This window comes from Triplophysa rosa, linkage group LG22 (genome assembly GCF_024868665.1).
Source record: "Triplophysa rosa linkage group LG22, Trosa_1v2, whole genome shotgun sequence".
NCBI classification, from domain to species: domain Eukaryota; kingdom Metazoa; phylum Chordata; class Actinopteri; order Cypriniformes; family Nemacheilidae; genus Triplophysa; species Triplophysa rosa.
In genome coordinates this window covers 14,019,177-14,039,569 of record NC_079911.1, presented here as the reverse complement: position 1 = coordinate 14,039,569, position 20,393 = coordinate 14,019,177, and the positions used below count along the sequence as shown (strand labels likewise).

The window sequence follows — 20,393 nt, the reverse complement described above, 5'->3', positions numbered from 1 at the left end:
TCATCATCTCCCTCCATCTCATCGCCTTCCGCCAGTAGCTGATCAAAAAGTGGCGTAGGCTCAGGGGACTCAGCATCCGTAATATCTCCCCATGAAGAAAGGTCTCGCGGGGGAGACGGCTGAGTCTCTTTAGCTGGAGGAATAGCAGAGAGACACGGATCAGCTTTAGAGGGCCGCCACTCGAAGCTGTCTTTCCAAAATCCTGCCCGGCATGACACGACAGTGAGCACAGCTTTCCGCATCCACCAGCGCGGCCTGGGCATGCTTGACACCCATGCACGCGATGCACATCAGATGGGAATCTACCTGAGATCATGAACCCACACGCTGCCGGGCAAGAGCGGGAAGGGACATCTTTCCTTTTCTCTGCGGCGACCTTTAACGTGGACATAGCGAAGAAAAACGTAGCTCGCCTCGACGCGTTAGCTACTCCAAGACCAGCTATTGAAAGCGGTAGAAGAAAAAAACTCAGTAACAAGTTCGGAGAATTCGCGACAGATTCCAACTGCACTGCGTTCTGCAACGTCGACCTTAACGTGGGCACGTCTGTGAACTGGAGCAGCGCAGCTAAGGTGCTGAGGAAAATCTTCACGGTGAAGAGACCAAGAATGCCGTTACAGGTAATCACAGCAGTATATATAGGAGAGGGGCGGGTTCTTAGTGTTGAGCTGTGATTGGTCCGCCCGTCGGGCAGACGTGGTGTAATTTGTGCTTCCATAGTCTATCACGCCTGAGGCTTTTCCCATAGTGAGATACCGAGCGATTGTTTGAAAGAGAACCCTTTAAGAGGTTAATTTTCTGACCAACAAAGCCACATTTTTGTGAGTTTAGGGCAGTAATAACATATCGCGGGGGGAGTGTTTTCACAGAAGCATTTTTTTTCAGTTTCATATGGGTGTTGCTAGTGGCACAGAGATGACACGTCTGACCTTTAAGCAAAAGTCACCATTTGTTCTTCGCTTAATCTTAATTTGCTGCCTAGGAGAAACAACTGAGATCTCATTTGTTTTTATTTTATCGAATGTAAATGTGTGAATTGAGGACATTCATCAGGGACACTTACCTTCCTGTTGCCTGTCATGTATTTGATTTTGTAGGCATTAAAATATGTGGCTGTCTACCTGATCCATCTTTAAATCCGAACGTTTGTTTTATATACATAAATCCACATTTTAGAGTTCTTTTTATTATTTTTTCACTCGTGCTTTAGAATATATACATTCTGGTCAAGTAAATAAATAAAAGGGTAAATCTTTCATGTTGTCTACATAGAGGAATAGTTGACCAAAGAATGAAAAAAAGTCATCATTTATTCACCCTCATGTTATTAAAAAAAAAGGAAAACCAAAGAAGATATTTTTGACAAATGTCTTGGTGGTCTTGCGTTCATACAATAGAAGTCAATGGGGGGGTCAATGTCGTTTAGTCAACATTTCTCAAAATATCTTCTTTTGTGTACCCCCTAAAGAAAGAATGTCAAGGGTTTGGAATGTCATGAGGGTGAGTAAATAAACAAATATTTTTTGGGTGACCTATCCCTGCAATTTTGTATTTGCATTAAGAGCCAATATTATTGATAAGACCATCTTAAGTGGCTTTAAATACAGATCAAGCCAAGGTGACCAGAACGAACATCAAAAACATGGCATAAGCTTTTCTAGCTGTATACATCGGTTAGCATACTTTAGATTTCAATTTATGCTCAGCTGGACAAAGGACCGGCTTATTTCTCAGCGTTGAGCCTCTAAGGGGGTGTCCAGACCTCCCCACAGCATGCTATTAATTAGCCATTAACACCATGATCTGAAAATATCCCACAAGTCTTTGCATGAAAAACACTGGGGATAGAGTTTCTTATATTCACGTATTCCCTTACTGCAGTTGGTAAAGGAGTCTAGCAGGTAAATATTTTGGCCGTTTATTAATGGTGAGATCACCTGGAGTGATTATTCTGTGCTCATGTTGGCGCCCTCAGCTGATGTGGAATAGCAGCAGGGGAGATGTACTATCTAGTTGAATAATGCGTTTGTGCCAATCGTGAATAAATATTAGGAACATGGGTGTTTAACTTGGCTGAATTTACCAGGTCCTGGAGTTTCCAGATTAAAGAGAAACAGCCCAGTGAATTCTGGGTAAGAGACTGAAAAAACGAATAGTTCCGATCGGCAGATTAATGCGCTGGCAAATTTGTAGGCAGTAATGGTAAAGGGTGCCAGTCTACTTCAATATTTGGACTTTTAAAAGCCAGCCACAAATTTCACTTGAAAGCATTGACAGTCTTTAACTTAAGAGTGTGTCTCGCATCAAACTGTCCATTTGGTTTATGTGGAAATCGGTTCTAATGCGTGATCTTTTATTGAGGGCTCGCTTGCCTCCCGGCGGCCTCGGTATCCACAAATGCTCGGCGAGAGAGAGTCTCAGCTGCTGGGTTCTTCTTTTTTTATTGCCAAGCAATTAAAATCTGTATGGAAGCAAAGAGACCCACGGCATGGAAACCAGGAGGAGAGGAGGATCTCAGCGACTGAGGGGGAGAAACGGTGTTTACGACATAATCGCAGAGGAGCATGACTTATCTGTGGCAGACGCTCGTGTTTCTGATGAGAGAGGGCTGCTGGGATGCGGCAGTCACTGGAAGAGGCTTACAGAACACCCTAAGCTATGGAGGTGTCGTTTCAGCACTGCCGGGTTTTCCACCAATACCAGAGCCATGAATACAAACCAAACGGCTTGGAGAGAGAGAGAGAGAGAGATGAATAGGTTGTTGACTCATCACTTGAACTATATAATTTCTTCTCCAAAAAACGAAAGCTTGTGTAGAAAGCATACTGCGAGAGCAACAGCAAACAGAGGTCACAACATATCATGTACAAATGTGCGGATTGAGATGTCCTTCTTTGCCTCAAAACAAAGGCTTGACAACCTATCATTTTGATAGCTTCTCTTTATTGGTCCTCTTAATGTGTTTCAAATCGACATGTTCTCTTCTGTAAAGTAAATAAAAGGCATGAATGATTCATTTATTCAGGTTTAAAACATGACAATAAGTTTTTGTGAGCTTGAGCTGTCTTGAGTGTTTGATTCTCTCAGATATAGACATCTTATCTGGTTGGAGCCGGCTCTGTAGTCAACATATTGACTGGTAGATAACACACAGGGCAACATCTCACTTGTTTGTGCAGTTCAAAGTCTTTAAGAGTAGATTGAAGAATAGCATTTTTTTGGTTTTTGCACTCTACTGATCAATGCGGAGGCTTTTGGTTTCATAACTCAACATTTTCATTGATCTCCAAAAGCCTCATTGACATTCAAATGAAAACGCAAGGCCAGGTGTTTTACTGACTCAGGTAAAGAATAATGAAAAATAAATCTTATAGAGCTAAAGTTTGACATTTATTTCTACAAAAAATCTAACGAAGAAAAGATGTCTGGGGATTGAGAAACTGAGGACGTTTGTTTTTGTTAATTTATTGGCACTTGAATCCAGTTCAATGTTCAAGGGTGCGGAGACTCAAGCCCTCAAAATATAAAAGTGCCCAGATAATAAAACTATAGAAACAAATATACACTACCATTTTTGCCACTACTATTAATAATCAACTTTAAGATTCTTTGTTCTATCCTTGGGAAACACGCGTTCAAATAATTGTCCCTAAATCCAACTAAAACATACAGTATCTACTATACATCTGTATATGTATAAAACACATTTTATTTGTTTATTCATATTAAATGCATTAATTGTATCAGCTTTATTTTTTATAACTTTAAAATGGGAAAAAAATGAATTTTTTCATATACGGGAAATGCAAATTCAACTAATTTTCTACAACTAAAATCTATAGTAAACATCATGTATATCATCAATACAATTTATGATTACTTTCTCCAATTCATTCTCACTGTTTTGTTTGGGTAAATAATTAGGCACAGTGTTTTAAAAAATCTGATTTATGCATTCATTTTTGTTTTATAAAGTTTGTTTCTATTAGGGATGCACCGAAACCATTTTTTAAAGACCAATATTTATTTTCTGGTACTCGCCGATACCGATACCGATGCCTGTACCGATACCTGTTCCTTTTCACAACACAGTGAGACCAATAAGAATAGAATAGCTTCTTAATTTTAAACAACTCCACCTTTAACACATTATGGTTTTATGTGCTTTTCACAAACTTTCAAAGCAAGTTTCACAACAAATTTCTGTCAATTCTGTCAATTCTGTCACATGAGGTATGGGTCTTTGGTATCGGTACATCCCTAGTTTCTATTAAATTAATTTTCATGTTTGTACAGTTTACCAAGGTAATAACAAATATGATAATTGCAACCCAGTCTGTGAAACCTAAAAAAGTCAATATTTGTGATGTATTGTTTTCTACATAAAGCCGTCCTAAATCATTTAAAGAACAGTCTATCCTTCCATTCCTTTGATATTGACTAAGGAAGGTCATGTCAAAGACAGTGAAATGATAAAAAATTAAACTTTGACGCTCATTATCTCAAAATTAGATTGAGACTTTAGGCTGGATTTCATAGACAGGGTCACAATTATCAGCTGCTTGGTTTGATACTTTGTAACGCAATACCATGACATTCAACATTTTCATTGCGGCTTTGTTGTAAAAATGCCTTTAATGGAGCCCTGTGCGTTTCAAATTGAACTGAAGACTGCTAAAATTGTATTTTATAAAACAGTATTATATTTGCGGTATTATGTTCATTTTTATATCGAAGTGCTTCCAGTAAAAGTCTGGCTCAGGTGCTGAGGTTTTTTAATTGGCTGTATTCTCATTTACTCTTCCTGACAAGATCTTTTCTTTCCATTATTCTATCTCTCGTGTTTTTTGGCAGCAGTCATCAAAAATGCATTCACATTACAGTGCGCTGGAGCCTCATCTTAAAAGAAATTTCTTCAAAGTCTATACAAGTGACACAATGGCACTAAATGAAATAGAAAAAGGGGCGTGATCTTCTTGATGATTGATGACAGAAGTGCTATTTTTGCCTTTTCCACTAAAACAAGAAGTTAAATAAGGACACGTCTAATCCGACTGCGTTTGATATGACACCTCCATCCCGATTCAAATGTAAATGCCTCTATAAACAACTTCAAAATCCGAAAACTCAAATACCCTGCAGGATAAATAAAAGTGGCTCTCGAGCGAGTTGGTCTGCTGAGCAGTAAACAAAATAAGATGCATTAAGTCACTTCCTCAAGCCAATAAACACAAAGAATTGTATTTCGTTTTCACGATAAGCCTCCAATGAATACCTGGCCCGGCCACGAATAGATTTACCCTTACTGGGAGCATCTGAATCGTATCGACAAGAGCTGATCTCTCAATCATTAGTCTATTCAGCAAAAATTACACATGGATGATCAGTACTGCAGATTGTGTCCCGGCCCGTCAGCAAGAAACCGGCTCGCTTGCCTCTGACACGTTGTTTCTGGCCGTCCCCCTGTTGCATCAAACTCAGAGTCGTGATTGGATGAGATGGGTCTGGCGAAAGATCCGCGGTCTCTCTGGTAATCTCGCCAGCTGTCTGCAGCGAAGGTGTAATTCTACAGGGTTCTCGCTGTAGTTAGCCGGGGATTCTTTTTTCTTGATAAGGTCTGTATCTGCTCTCCCTGTGGCTGCCGGGGCGCATGCTCCAGTGAGGACAGATTTCGCTTATTAGTCTGGATGTCATGCCGGAGCACAAGGGCTGTGTTCTGCCATGAGGCTGCGCGGGTTTGAAGAAGTGAAAATGAGAGGCGTTTTTTTTGGCCGTGCGGGGGAAACGGGCCTGAAGTGTGATATTACATTAAGTTAGAAGTGAAATAACTTTAGCTTCTCAGTCTGTAAAGCAGATGTGTAACTGTTAATTAGTTAATACTTGAAAAAGGAAAATGCTTTGTGTCTGTATGTTGTGGTTCTGCATTGTTGAGCAGTCTGTCTTTTTCTTTTGAATAGTAAAGTCATATACATTTATGCCACTATTGTGGTTTCAAGTGGTTTATTTTCCTTCTCTTTGAAGATCAAGAACCAATACCAGCCGACAAAGCTTTCTTTGTAAACGTAGTCTTATAATCACGCTTTTGATGTTCATTTTCAACATATTGCTTGTTTTGTAGTTACAGATTTCTTATCCTGCTAATGAAAAAAGGAACCAATTCCATGCACTAGTGGTCAAACGGCGTCCATTAGGGTGGGCGGCACTCCCGGGTCGGGGCGAGAGTGGTCCGTACAGCACATGCTGTTTACTTACCGCGTTCTGCCTCAAAAGGGCAAGTTAAGTGGGTCTGGAAGCGAGAGTGATTTTTGTCCGCTTGCGTGCCGAGGTAGAAAAATGATGGTAAATGTAGTGGGCTTTACTGATCAATAGTGCATTTCTGCACTGTGTGAAAACAACATCACTCACACTGGAAGAGAACAGTTGAGTTTTGTCAATATGTTATTTTTGCACTCTTCCTTTTCGCAAGATATTGAAAAGGATTGTACGGTGCGTTTATTATTTTTTTGTGTGCATCATACACTCATTTTTTGCTGCATCTCTTAGTAATTATTGAACTTCCCCCTCGGGATGAACTGCGAACTGCTATATTCACCCGGAAATATTTTGCTAGTTTAATTCGTTTACCGCCTGCAGACTTTTTTTGTGGTATGTGCACCAAAACACACTGCAAAGCTTTTAATGTTATGTGGATGTAAAGCAAGTGAACTTTAAAATCGGTGGTAGAATCGTTGCTTTCTAAGCCATGACTAATTTAAGACCAAAGCCTCCAAACACTCCAAAGTAATCCCTAGTCTTACACCGCAGTCTACAACCTTTGATGAAAGTCAATGAAGATCAAGGGAGCCCGTCAAGCGCTTTCCAATTTGTCAAGCCTAATATAAATGAAAGTCACTTTTCCAGACAATATTGCGTTGTTGGGCTCAGACTTCCTTTCAACAGGTTATTTGCTATACAACTAATCTTCTCTGAACAACGCCACATGAGAAAGTCCAACAACGGTCTATTTTCCGCCGTTCCTACAGGCTTTTTTGTCTTATGATATTTAATCTGCTGCTTTCAGGTGTAATCAAATTCTGTGTGGCTGAATGGATGAGCTCTCTGAATATCTGTTCCTCCACTTTCTTTGTCATTTCTCAATTCCTCATTATTAATACCTGGGGTTTTGAAAGTATATTGGAAAATAGGTTTTGTCCTTGTTGCATGCTGCGAAATATTCTCTGGTTTAGGATCTATTTTTAGATGAGACTCTAACTCATGAGTTATCTGTTTGAACCATTGACTCGGTCTGACTCACTCAGTCGGAGCAGTTCTTGACTGAACCTTAAGTTATTACTTCCAGCATAACAATGTGAAATGAACTGACAATTGTTTCTGTATTATATGAATATGTATTGTTTGAATGTGAAACTTATTGGAATTAGTGTAATTACTAACAGGTTTAGTTACAAGGGATAGTTCACCCCCCTAAAAAAATGATGTCATTATTTACTCCCCCTCATGTCTTCCAAACAAGTATATGACTCTTACTTTGGTAGAACTGAAAAGAAGATGTTCTGAGAAATATGTCAGAATGTGCTTTTGTCTCCATACAATCTAAGTCATTGGGGCCAGCGTTGTTTGGTTACCAATGTTCTTCAAAATATCTTCTTTTGTGTTCCCCAGAAGAAATTAAGTCATACATGTTTGGAATGACTTGAGGGTGAGTAAATAACGAGAGAATTTCATTTGTTTGTGAACTTTCCCTTTAATATAACAATTTAGAGATACTCACAACAGAGATTATTTTATGTAACGAATAAGTAAATACATAGGTTACCGTTTTTGCTTAGAATATTTAAAACCAAGTATTCCTTAAATATTTAACAAATGAATGAAATTGGACTGTAATCCTTCATAAACAGAATCATTAAAATCTTTATGATTACCATCTGTAGACATGACAAAGTGACAGTGAGTTTCTGTCCTAACCAGCCGCGACGTTTCAGTCACGTTGTCGTTGACGCTGATATATCTTGCACAACATCAAGCAGTATTTTTGCAGTCAAAACAGAAAATGACAGCACATGATGTTAATTGACTCGTAATATCAATCAAGGCAAATTATGCCTGATCGATTTTTATTCAGTGTTATTTCCTCGCAATCAGAAACCCAATTCCCCACATTTTTTCTTTTAACACCTTGTGTAACCAGTAAACAAACTATTTTAAATTCAATTGTGTTCACTAATGAGACAAGGTCAAACAAGATACAATCAGTTAACATACAAGGCTTCTTAATTATTGCGTTGAAATGTCCTTTCGGGAATAGGAAGTCAATTCGACTTGCAAAAACAAAAATCGCTTTGAATCTCCAGCATTAAAATGCAGGATATCAGCTCAGCACAATGATTCCAATTATCGCCAACGAGGACTAATTTGAAAAGTCACCTCAGCAGTTTCAATAATTATACACCTAGAAAAACAGAAAATCATTTAGGTTGGTTGTTACTTGTATATTTTACACTAATTAGATATTATACTGTACATCTTTAAGAGCAAGCTTGCGGTGTGAATGCTCCCGTGACTTCGCAAATAATACAGTGTTTTAATCTATGATGACAGCTAGCAGTACGTGTAATTGTAAATGGGGAAAAGGATGATAACCTAAACATCCTAAACATATGCAATGTCTGTGAGAGAAATATTGTACGTTGTTCCACAATGGCTATTAAGATTGTCTTCCAAAGTTCTTGGTCAATTTATTTGTGCTCTCCTGCAATCTCACCCGTTTCGGGGTTCAAAAAAGCCAAGTGAAAACTTCTGGGTCAACATATTGAGGAGGCTTCTTGCATCCAAACATCCATCAATCATTAAAGCGTGTTGAGATAGGGCTCAGGCTGGATCTAGTTATGGCTACTCCAGTTATGGCTATTGTTTTCAGTAAGGAACAGCTGTGCATCAATTTATGTTGTCCTGCCGTCCTTTCTCCTTTGGTGTCGCTTTCTTTCGTCTTATATACTGTCGAAGCGTGTCTAATGTTCCATATAAGAGGTTGAAAATGATTATTTTTTGCCACATCTGCCAATACCGGCGGTGCAGTTGAACCAAGAGCTGTGTTTTTATAACTTTAACAATATATAAATGATTGTGTCCGTGTGGAAATGGAATCATCTGTTTTTGCCTTGCATTTACAGCAAACAGCACATGTCATTGTGTCACTTGCCTCATCCTATTATTCAGTCATTATATTAAAAAAAACTATTCATAAAATTGATATACTAATTCTAATCAAATCTGACCTTTAATGCAAGATTTAGACCACATACAGCCATGGAAAAAATAAGAGACCACTCCAGTTTTGCCTTTATTCAGCTGTTCTGCTTGTTTGTGGCGATTCCACTCCAGTCCTGATAATATTTAACAGAAGCAAACCTCGGGAATGACTTGCACCCAACAGCAATGTAAAAGACTTAGAGAATGCAAAGACACATTAAAGTTGTGAGGAAAAATAAGCTTATTTCAACATATATTCAATACTGAATACATAAAACTATAGTATTGTGCTGTTTAAACATGAATATGAACTTGTTCTCTTTGCACAGTATTCAAAAAACAGTGCGTCTTTTTTGTTATTGTGACCAGTTTGTCTCATTTAACTTTCTGCATATGAAAAAAAAATATTTTCATTTGGAATTTAGGAGAAGTGATCGTTTTAGTTAAACATACTTAGAAATAGTAAATATAGACGAACTGAAAATAATTTTGGAGTGGTCTCTACAGGGAAAAAAAACTTACAGGATTTCTAGGTAAGCATAAATTTTCTGCACAAGTTGCTAGAAGATGTGTGAGTTGCAACAGTCACTTAACAAGCTTGCCTGTTTTCGAGCAGACGGAAACCCTGCGTTCAGCAAGGTTGGAGGAGGAGAACTGTGCGTGTATGTAAACACTTCCATCATTACCCTGTTCCATAGTAATTTTAGCAGTACTTCACGTGCAAAAATAATTTATAAAAATAAGCATGTTTTCTGAACATATTTCTTGACCTCCCCCATCTACCATTGGTCAGAGAAATGAACTGTTCTGCCCCCAGTGCATGTTATCCACTGGTTAATTCTGATGTCACACAACACCGCTTCTGGGTCCAAACGCTCAGATGCCAAAGGTAAACAACAAACAATACTAATATACAAAAAAAGGTTCATTTATAAAAAAAATTCAAATATTGGTGCTGGGGACGTTGTGAGCCTGGAGTCTACAGTGTACTAGCTTTAAAGGTGCAGTATGTAATATTTTGGAGGAACTACTCCAGAAATGCAACTGTGAATGAATGTCTTCATAGGTGTTTAAACAGTATGTTACTTCTACAGTAGCCCTAAACGGACAAACTGCTCTACAGAGCGCGTTTGTAAATATGTTATCTCCTTCGGCAAAGAAGCTAAAACGTGATGACATCTTTGTCCTGTGAGAGCCGCCATAGTGCTTCAAAAGGGAGCGTAGGATTGAGCCGTTGGTTGCAATTCGTAACCTCACCACTAACTGCTGCTAAAATCTCCACATTTACTCCCTGCAGGATTTGACGATCGCAGAATTTAACGCATAATCAAACAAACTCCTCAAAATTTGCGGCAACTTGCAAAATTTAGAGATTAGCATTAGCCGTTACGTTTTTTTGCCTAAAGGCTAGTGGCTTTGAGTCAAGTCAGCCTCACTGATGTGTGTGTCACGTTCTTAAACAACACATCTGGAAACAACATAAAGCCATCTGATCTATGAAGAAAGCTGTCATGTTTATTTCGGTGTCAATGAACATTCATCACAATCAGCTAAACACTGATTTCTTAAAAGTATGCGAGGTTCATGGCATAAACTCATATAAATTATCGCAGAGACATTTCCACAACCATAATCATGAAGCGGCATGAAACGAAACGCAATTTTGGCCGCCGAAATCACAAACAATCTCCGCAAAATCCTGCTGGGACTGCACATTGCTCCTTTAATGTGTGAGATGAATAAATAGTGCTTATAAACATCTTTTGAGATAGTAGTTTGACTTGAAATGAGTGGAGGCTTGGTCCTAAAATGGTATTACATCACAAGCCAGTGTTTCATTTTCAGGATTAAACAAACAGAGCTCATACTTCATGGGTACAAATGACTTGTAGGGTGCCTAGGCAATAAAAGGAATAACTTTAGTTGACCACTGCCTCTATGTTGTTTTCATCATAACTCTCCTAAAACAACACTGTAGACTTTAATATCTCTTAGCTAAGTGAACTTGGCCTCTCTCTGGTAATGACTGAAAATAACTAAAGAGAAAACAAGTTAATCCTCTGTGAGGTGTACAGTATTACTAATCTGCTATTTCATTACTCATTTGTTGTACCTCTAAAAGATCACTTCATTGATTTGGCTTAAATGTGTGCTTGATGAATGCTTTCAAAGCCGTCACTCCTCAACACTTGCCTATTAGCAAACAAAGTAAAAATGGCTACATGCCCCCATGGTGCTTCTAAGGAGATTCCTGCTATGCCGACACAACTGTTTGACAGATAAAAATGGGCAGGCCATGAGCTGCTCCCTGTATGAGATTTGTCATCATATCTAGTCCAGTTGCTTCAGGGTCAAGACTCAAATTAATTCCTAACTGACTACAGCAGACTATGTGAGTGATAGCGGAGGCTGCTATTTTTGAACAATAGGAATGCACGTGTCTGCCGGCTGGATGGATGCATCGGGTCTTTGAATTGTCCTGTAATTGACCAACCATTGGTCAAACACCGCTCAGCAGAGTTCATTATTGCATTGTAGCTCTGCGGGAGAGGATGTCCCTTAAAACCTATTAAAACATTGGGCCACTGTGTTTCAAAACCCTTCTTTAACGAATTGACCAGCAGGTTGGTACCATCACATATATATGCAGGATTAGCAATGTATGTTGGGGTTTTCTCACACATCTGTGATATAAAAAAGTAGCATAGATAGCATAGTGCATTATTATTTTCACAAAACTACACAAAACATGTGGAGACAGATGTGCCAGTATGGAGAGAGATTCCCTTTTGTGTTCTTGCTTTGGCATTCAAGGCTGCAGGTTGCAAGCAATATTAGAGGTTTTTATTTATTTCAGCAAACAATTCCACGTCTCAATCGAAGTTGCAGAGCATGTTTTCAAAGCACCAGACAAGACCTTATTGTTTTTCTACGCACACACTGATTTGTTGTTATCGGCAATATTTCTCAGGAGGTGAATATCTGCTTTCTCACATTGCAGGACTTAAAAATTTCAATATATACATGAGAATGTGTTGAAGCATGAAGCAGAGCACCGCAATAAGCTCATGTTTCAGTCATTTTGATGCTTAAACCTAAAAGACATGACAACAAAACATCTGTGTTATCTGGTTTTTGCCTTAAGCCAACTGCGGTTTACTCAAAAGGAATGAAACGTACTAGATGAAGCTCAACCGAGAACATACATCAAACTGCTTTGCAACGTCTGTGGTTTGATGAATTTTACATTGCTTTGAAATGTGAAGGAGCAACCTTCAAACAGGACGCAAAATACCACCATGTTCTTTCCATTGTTTTTCAATGAAACAAAGAGAATTCCAAGGACGTAATGCTCGGTGTTAGTTTAGCAGAAAAGTTATCACATGAGAGGAGAACTTCAAAGTTCAGTACGAGGTTAGCAGCTCTCCTCTGGGAAAGCACTCCGTTCTGTTCAAACAGATTTCCAAGCTGGATATAATGGTGGTGTTGCGCATCATCTAAACATAACCTTGAGTCAGGGACTTTAAGTTCAAAAGAAAGGTTTTTATTGCAATCTGGTCTACAGAGAGGTCAGCCTGAAGAGCTTTTATTATAAATGCCCCAGACTAGTTTAAAAAATCAGGGCACTGTTGATGTCAACTTTTCTACTGACATGGTCTTATTTTCTATAGATACTGGAATAGTTACTTTCTCTATACATGGTACATTTTATGAACATCCAATAACATGATTCAAACATGATTCAAACATGATTCATGTGTTAGATTTGAGAGCTGTGACATGAGGGAGAGCTCTTCTGACACCAGAATGTTTCAAATACAGCACACAAGTCATATGGATATATAGTACTTTTATTGTGCTTTTGACGACTGCTAGTCACGTTATATTTCATTGTTTGGAACAAAACAGCACAATCTGTCACGGCTGGTGTGGCGGAAGAACCCAAGTGCAGGCAGGCGGTGGTGAAGGGGTTAACAAGACTTTATTAAACAGAAAACAATGAACAAAGGAAATACCTACGAGGGGGTGTCAAAAACGAGAACAGAACTGATATAAAAAACTTGAAATAAAACACTTCCCTCGATGGGGCAAAAGTAAACTAAACGAGGCACGACACAACGTCACAATCAAGGCAAGGTTCTCTAACTAATGAGACAAGGCAACAGGAACACGAGCATAACACGAGGCACAGGAAACTCACATGGTACATGAAACTCGGGACTAGAACGTAGTACAACATGCAGAACAAAACATAGGACAAGGAAGTCAGGCCGTAAACTTTAAACAAGAAACTCAGGCCTTCCATTGAACAACGAATCCGCACAAGACAGCAAACACACGTAGACAGACAAAGGAAGATAACGAGGGGCAGGTGAGGAACATGAGACACGGCAGGAAAGCAATACGGGAAACGAGAGGGGCGGGGCCACTGACAAGACACGAGAAAGCACATGGTATGTCAATGGTAAACAAACCATGACTTTCTCATACTAAACATAAGGGATCTGTCACGATCCTGCCACAAGACTAGAAAATCATGAACAAGAAGGCAGGACCATGACACAATCCTTTCCTTTCAAATAAAGCAAATTAATACTGAAGGCAACAGCTCCATATCAGCACTTCTTTTTTTATCAGCACTTCTTTTTTCGTGTGGTCTAGTAGATTTTAAGATTAAACTTGTTTGAAGGGTGGCAGCCAAACTGACTCGTGAAGTGTGACAAGCATGAATGGTGCATTCTGGGATCAAAGAGTTCGGAATTAGTCTTTGTTACATGTCTCGAACTTTGTGACACTAATGAATAGGTTTTGTGAGCTTTGCTTCTGTTTTGGTCCTATCAAAGGTCAAACCGGGGATTATTTGTAGCACAGATTTTTTTTATAAAGCTGGGCATGGAACACAATGCCACGTGTAGGTTACATCCTACATTTTCCTCTGTATTATCGCAGGTTAGGTTATTGCCAATACAAGCACAGCCTGTTGACCTTTGTTAATGTTCTGATTTGCTGCTACTTAACAAATAACCTTTAATAAACCTATATCAATAGAGCAATAAAGACATTCTTAATATTGTATTCAGTGGTTGGTGCTCCAGTGGCTGCACTTGTATGTTTAGTTGCCAACAGACATTGTTTAACAGCAGAACACACAATGACTTTTTTGGGGGTCTTTTGTAGATATGGGAACAAACATTGCAAAATTATGCTAATCTTTTTTTCTGCAACAGCTGCTGAGGTTACTGTTTGTATTCATAATTAGGCCTATAGTTTAAAGAGCAAGCTAAAGACCAACTTTTCCTCTACTGGCAGAAGGCAATGTCAAAAGTTCAGTTAAGGGGTTTGTTCACTCAAAAATGAAAATTTTGTCATTTACCCTTTGTGGAACACAAGAGAATTTTTTGAATAGAATAGTGACACTGCACTTTTTGCCCCATATGAAAAGTAGTGTAAATAAAAGTAGTGTAAATATTCGTATGGTGGATTCACACGGTACGCGGCAGTTGTGTTTGTACAGTTAATTTTTCAAAGGGAAACATACGGTAAGCGGCAAAACGGCAAGCGGTGCTCGTGCATCCAAAAGCCCGCAATTTACACGGGCACGGATCTTTGCGGCATGCGCAGCTGAAGATAAAAATATTTGATATTTTTGTGAGTGGCAGCCACATCGGTTTAAAGGCGGCTGCCACGTGGCAATCCCTCCGCTCTTGTTAATCCAGCATTAGGACTGTCATGGTTCTGCCTCACCTAGTCTTGGATTTCCTGGTCCTGAGGCAGAGCCATGACAAAGCCTTTGGTTATGTGTGGAGAGAAACATATTATTGTCCTTTTGACAATAATATGCTTTCTCTCCAGTGTCTCGTCATTAGCCCCGCCCCTCTCGTTTCATGTATTGCTTTGTGTTTCATTACCCTCACCTGCCCTGTGTCATTATCCCTCGTTTGTATTCCCCCATATAATGCCTCATGTTTCATTGTCTTGTGCTCGAGGATTGTTTTCTGTACATGGTGTATCCAGTTCGTCTTGTCTCTCGTCCCAAGAATCCTTTGTCACCTGTTCCTGTTCCTGTCGTGTTTCATCTTCCCAGTAAGTGTTTAGTTTAGTTTGTCTAGTGTTTTATTCAGTATAGTGTTTAGTTAGTCCTCGTCCTGTGTTGGTTTATCGTTTTTTTGTATTTTGCCCCACCGTGGGTTTTGTTTTGTGTTTTTATTTGTTAATAAAAGTCTTCTGTTACCCCCCGCATTCACGTTTGCCTGCATTTGGGTTCTTCCGCCACGACAATCTTGACAGAATCCTCGAGCCTAACAGAACCCAACGGGCAGCAAGATGGACGGCATGGCGTTGTCCTCACGGTCCGCCCTAGCCCGCTTGCTGCTAGGTTTCCGCCAGGGGAACTACGGGAACCGGGAGTTCGCCGGGGCATTCTCGGCTGTGGCTGAGGCGACTGAGTTCAACGAGGCAGAGTTGAAGACGATCTTCAACTGCTGCCTCACTCAGTGCCTCACTCCGTCTGAGAAGAGGCTGCTGGGTCCCCTAGGGTTCGCGGAAATGGTCAGGTTCGTGGCCAACCGGGACGATCCCGGGGGTGGGGTTCCACGTGGGACTTCCACCTCGCGGTCGATCACGCCGGAGGGCCTCAACCTGGCTGCCGCTACCCGGGGGACTCAGTACCCTCCGGCTTGAGCTCCATGGTCCCCGTTCATTCTGGTGGCACCGGTAGCGGGCGGGAGAGGGGGGATCCGGGGATGACGTCGGCGGACTCCTCCGCTGCGGAACTCCCTCCGGTCCCCATGGATTCGCCAAGGTTGGCTATGGATCCAGTGGTGCGGAGAAGTAGGGAGAGGCGCAGCGGAGGAGCGTCCATGCCGGTGCAGCCGGCATCCAGTCCGGTGCGGCCGGCGCCCTGTCCGGTGCGGCCGGAATCCAGTCCGGTGCGGCCGGAATCCAGTCTGGTGCAGCTGGAGTAGGCCGGTGCAGCGGGCGTCCAGGCCGGTGCAGCGGGCGTCCAGTCCTGTGCAGCCGGCGTCCAGTCCGGTGCAGCAGCCGGAATCCAATCCGGTGCAGCCGGTATCCAGTCCGGTGCAGCCGGCGCCCAATCCGGTGCAGCCGGAGTCCAGTCCGGTGCAGCCGGAGTCCAGTCCGGTGATCCAGCCGGCATCCAGTCCGGTGATCCAGCCGGCGTCCAGTCCGGTGATCCAGCCGGCGTCCAGTCCGGTGATCAAGCCGTCGTCCAGTACGGTGATCCAACTGGCGTCCAGTCCAGTGATCCAGTCCGGCGTCCCGTCCTGTCCAGCCGGTGCAGCAGCCGGCCTTCCAGCCGGCATCAAGCCCTGTCCAGCCGGCCTTCCAGCCGGGTCCCAGCCTTGTCCTGCCGACGCTCAAGTAGCCGGTCCCCCCCAGGACTTCCCCTAAATCCCTCAGAACTCCGCGTCCTCGAGCGCAGCCGGGGACTAAGACTATTCCCCCTTCTCCCTACCCCCATGGACTGCCCCCTATGAGCCCTTGTTTGGCCCCACCCCCCCTCCCTTGTTTGTTATTTTTATTGTCCCACCCAAGTCCTATTTTTATCTTGTCATGTCTGCCCCTGATTTTGTTTTCTATGTATTGCCTTGTCTTGTCTGTCACCCAGTCCGCCTTGTCTCGTCTATCTACCCCTTGGTGAGCACCTGGAGGTGCTCATTAAAGGGGGGGCTTCTGTCATGGTTCTGCCTCACCTAGTCTTGGATTTCCTGGTCCTGAGGCAGAGCCATGACAAAGCCTTTGGTTATGTGTGGAGAGAAACATATTATTGTCCTTTTGACAATAATATGCGTTCTCTCCAGTGTCTCGTCATTAGCCCCGCCCCTCTTGTTTCATGTATTGCTTCCCGTCCGTGTTTCATTACCCTCACCTGCCCTGTGTCATTATCCCTCGTTTGTATTCTCCCATATAAAGCCTCATGTTTCATTGTCTTGTGCTCGAGGATTGTTTTCTGTACATGGTGTATCCAGTTCGTCTTGTCTCTCGTCCAAAGAATCCTTTGTCACCTGTTCCTGTTCCTGTCATGTTTCATTGTCCCAGTAAGTGTTTAGTTAGTCCTCGTCCTGTGTTGGTTTATCGGTTTTCTTCTTGTTCTTGTATTTTGCCCCACTGTGGGTTTTTGTTTGTTAATAAAAGTCTTCTGTTACCCCCCGCATTTACGTCTGCTTGCATTTGGGTTCTTCCGCCACGACAATCGTGACAAGGACGCTGCTGCGAATAAAATAAAAATGAGCGCTTCTTCCATTTTTGCTTTTCAGTAGAGAAAGGTCACACAGTGATGAACCGATTTTCTACTGGTGACATATCTTCACAAATCCGCAGGTCAGAGTTCACCAAACTTAAACTTTGGAACGCAGGGAAATGCGAAACTTTTCGCACAAGCTTGCATTTCCGGACCGCACCTTGAGGCTTAGTTACATTACATTCTACATCTCTAGAAGAAAAGTCAAACAGGTTGAGTAAATAATGAAAATGTTTTCAATAATATTCATTTTATTCAATGAGTTAGGCGCCAGTCCTTTTAGAATTAGTACAGTCGTGATATTGGTGATCCAGTACATATACAAACACATAAAACACATGCACGAACAAGTGTAAAAGTCACTTATTTTCCTGTTTTTATCAGGTTTTTGTTTGACACATTGATAATGTTTCTCTGTGCAGACTGTAACATTAATATCAAGCGTCAGTAAGAAGACGAGCGTGCATGAATACGTTTTGAGTGACTCTAAATGCCAGCCCCAGATTGGATGCCAGATATGTCGGACAACTCAGTCGTCTCCCTCCAAATAATTTGCATAATCATTTGGATTGATAATTGACATTTTCAACATATCTAAAAATGCTTTCCTCAACCTGAGTGATTTTTGGCTCTCACTCCGATGCTTATAGCTGAATTAATTTTATCTGGCAAATTTTGATTGAAAAGTTAAAGTGAAATGCATTTACTTCGAAGACAGTGGCAAAGTCTTCTGCACAGTTACCAACCCGGTAGGGTCTCGATCGGCATGTGCCTGAGATTTAGTTGTTCAAATGACATGCTAATGTCCTATTTTTCTACCCCAAATTGCTTTTGACCTTAAGGTTAAATGTGGACGTTTGCAGTGCACATATATAAAGTATTTCTCAATTTGATAAAAAATTAAGAGATAATGAGCAAGATATGACATGCCAGAGTGCATTTAGACTGGAGGTGTCATACCAAACTAATATAGGTCGAAATACAGAGTTAATACTATCTATCTGGTCTTTAACAGGAACCATATGAGTAAGATTTGTGGCCCTGAAAGTCCCTACTATATTTATTGATATGTTTGCAGTTTAAAATGTATAAATTGAAGACACAAATAAACAGTTTATGGCATTAATTTAGTGGGTTAGTGGTATGGAGGGATGTAATGTATAGGCAGTTGGATGTCTGGATCTGTAGTGATGGATATGTAATTCTAGATAATCACATCTTCAAGTAATAGAACTACAGCAGAAGAAACCAGGAGGTGATTGAAAGTGACTGCAGTTATATCACAAACAGCAGCCTACGTGACCCATTTTGTGCCTGTCAGAACCTCATAGCTTTGCAGAAGTCAGCAGCTTCACGTTTAGTAGTTTACAGCCTGTGCTTTCCTTCTCTTTTCATTCGTTCATATGATCTTTGTTTGTTAATATTAGTGGGGCTCGGTGAGCAGAATGGACTGCTCTTTCATTTCAATGAGTAGAAATGCTTGCTGTGCAGGTCTGTGGAAGACCTTTCATTTACAGCAGGGCAAAGTATGGGTTTATTTAATCATGGGTATGATTTTTGCACCCCTGTGATCATGTCTGAGCATTTATTTACCTAATGGCCTATTGTAACACAGTGGCTGCAGATGACAAGGTTTGGGTCATCAACAATTCACCAAATATACAACCATTTAACGCTGCAATTTTGACACTGCTAATTTTACCGTGTACATGTGTGTATATACTGTATTGCTGTATATTGTGTTTAACTGACGATAACTGGTTCATAGAAGTTGCTGAGATGGTCAAAAGGTATTCCACATTACGTCGGTCAGCCAATCAGCTGGGGTGATGCGGTCAGAAGATTTCTGTTTTTCTCTTTAAAATTATTAAATCAAGGGTATCTTGTTCAACACATGAGGTGCGGATTCACTCTACTAATTAGCTAAACTGATTTGTGATTTGCTTAGGTCAGCCGAGTTTTTAATTAAAAAGCAATTGAATAAAAGCAATGTCGCAAGGACCAGGTATAGCATCACAGGAGGATGTATATTTTTAATTAAATCTTATCTCATAGCATACTTCCAGTTGGAGTTCATCGTCATTACTTTAACGTAACAATCAATTGTGAATGAGGAAACAGTCGTATTCTTTCAATTCTTATAGCGAATTTACCTTTTGAATGGTTTCCTGAATGGGAATGAAAGTATATGGACAATAATACACTTTTGGGGGAAATAGCATTAATATATCAAACTACTCAGATTTTTAATCAAAAGTCATAGATTTCATAATGAATTTCTAATCAAATTCTCCAAGACTACATTTTCTAAGCTATAATATCCACATTAATTTTTTATAGTGCAGTGCAGGACTTTCATTTATACAGATATATCATATAACTGCTTGGCAAATCATTATGCCAAACATTTCTATAATGTTGTAAAAACCTAAAAGCAGCAGATCATTATGTAAGGGATAATGTACAGGCAGCCAGTTGTTATCACAGAAATAAACCCCGACAGCGTTTAGGACCCGATGCGAAGCGGAGGGTCTTTTTGTATCACACTGAAGGGGCTTATTTCACAATAACAGCCTGACATTAGGTTCAAATGTCACGAACAGGCAATTTGGTTTAAGCATTTGTAAATATAATATCATGTATGTTATTAAAATACATATTTATATTTAATTTGTAAAAAAAACCTGTCAAAATGATTAGCTGCATCCAGGTTACCATGTGTTATTAGTTTTGAAAGGTTGTTACAGCATCTGGGAATAACGAATTTGCAAATCTCAGGACTAGCCAATCAGAAAGAAGCATTCCAACAAGCCGTGTAATAACATGATTATTAATGTGTCAATCCCAAACCATAACAAACCTTATTTTGTTTTCTTTGGTA

The 20,393-nt window shown here is 40.6% G+C and overlaps 1 protein-coding gene across 2 annotated transcripts in view; it reads left to right on the top strand.

The window, feature by feature from the left end:
* Positions 1 to 20,393, top strand: part of opcml (opioid binding protein/cell adhesion molecule-like) — a 123,321-nt gene that overhangs the window by 37,915 nt on the left and 65,013 nt on the right. The window lies entirely within an intron of this gene.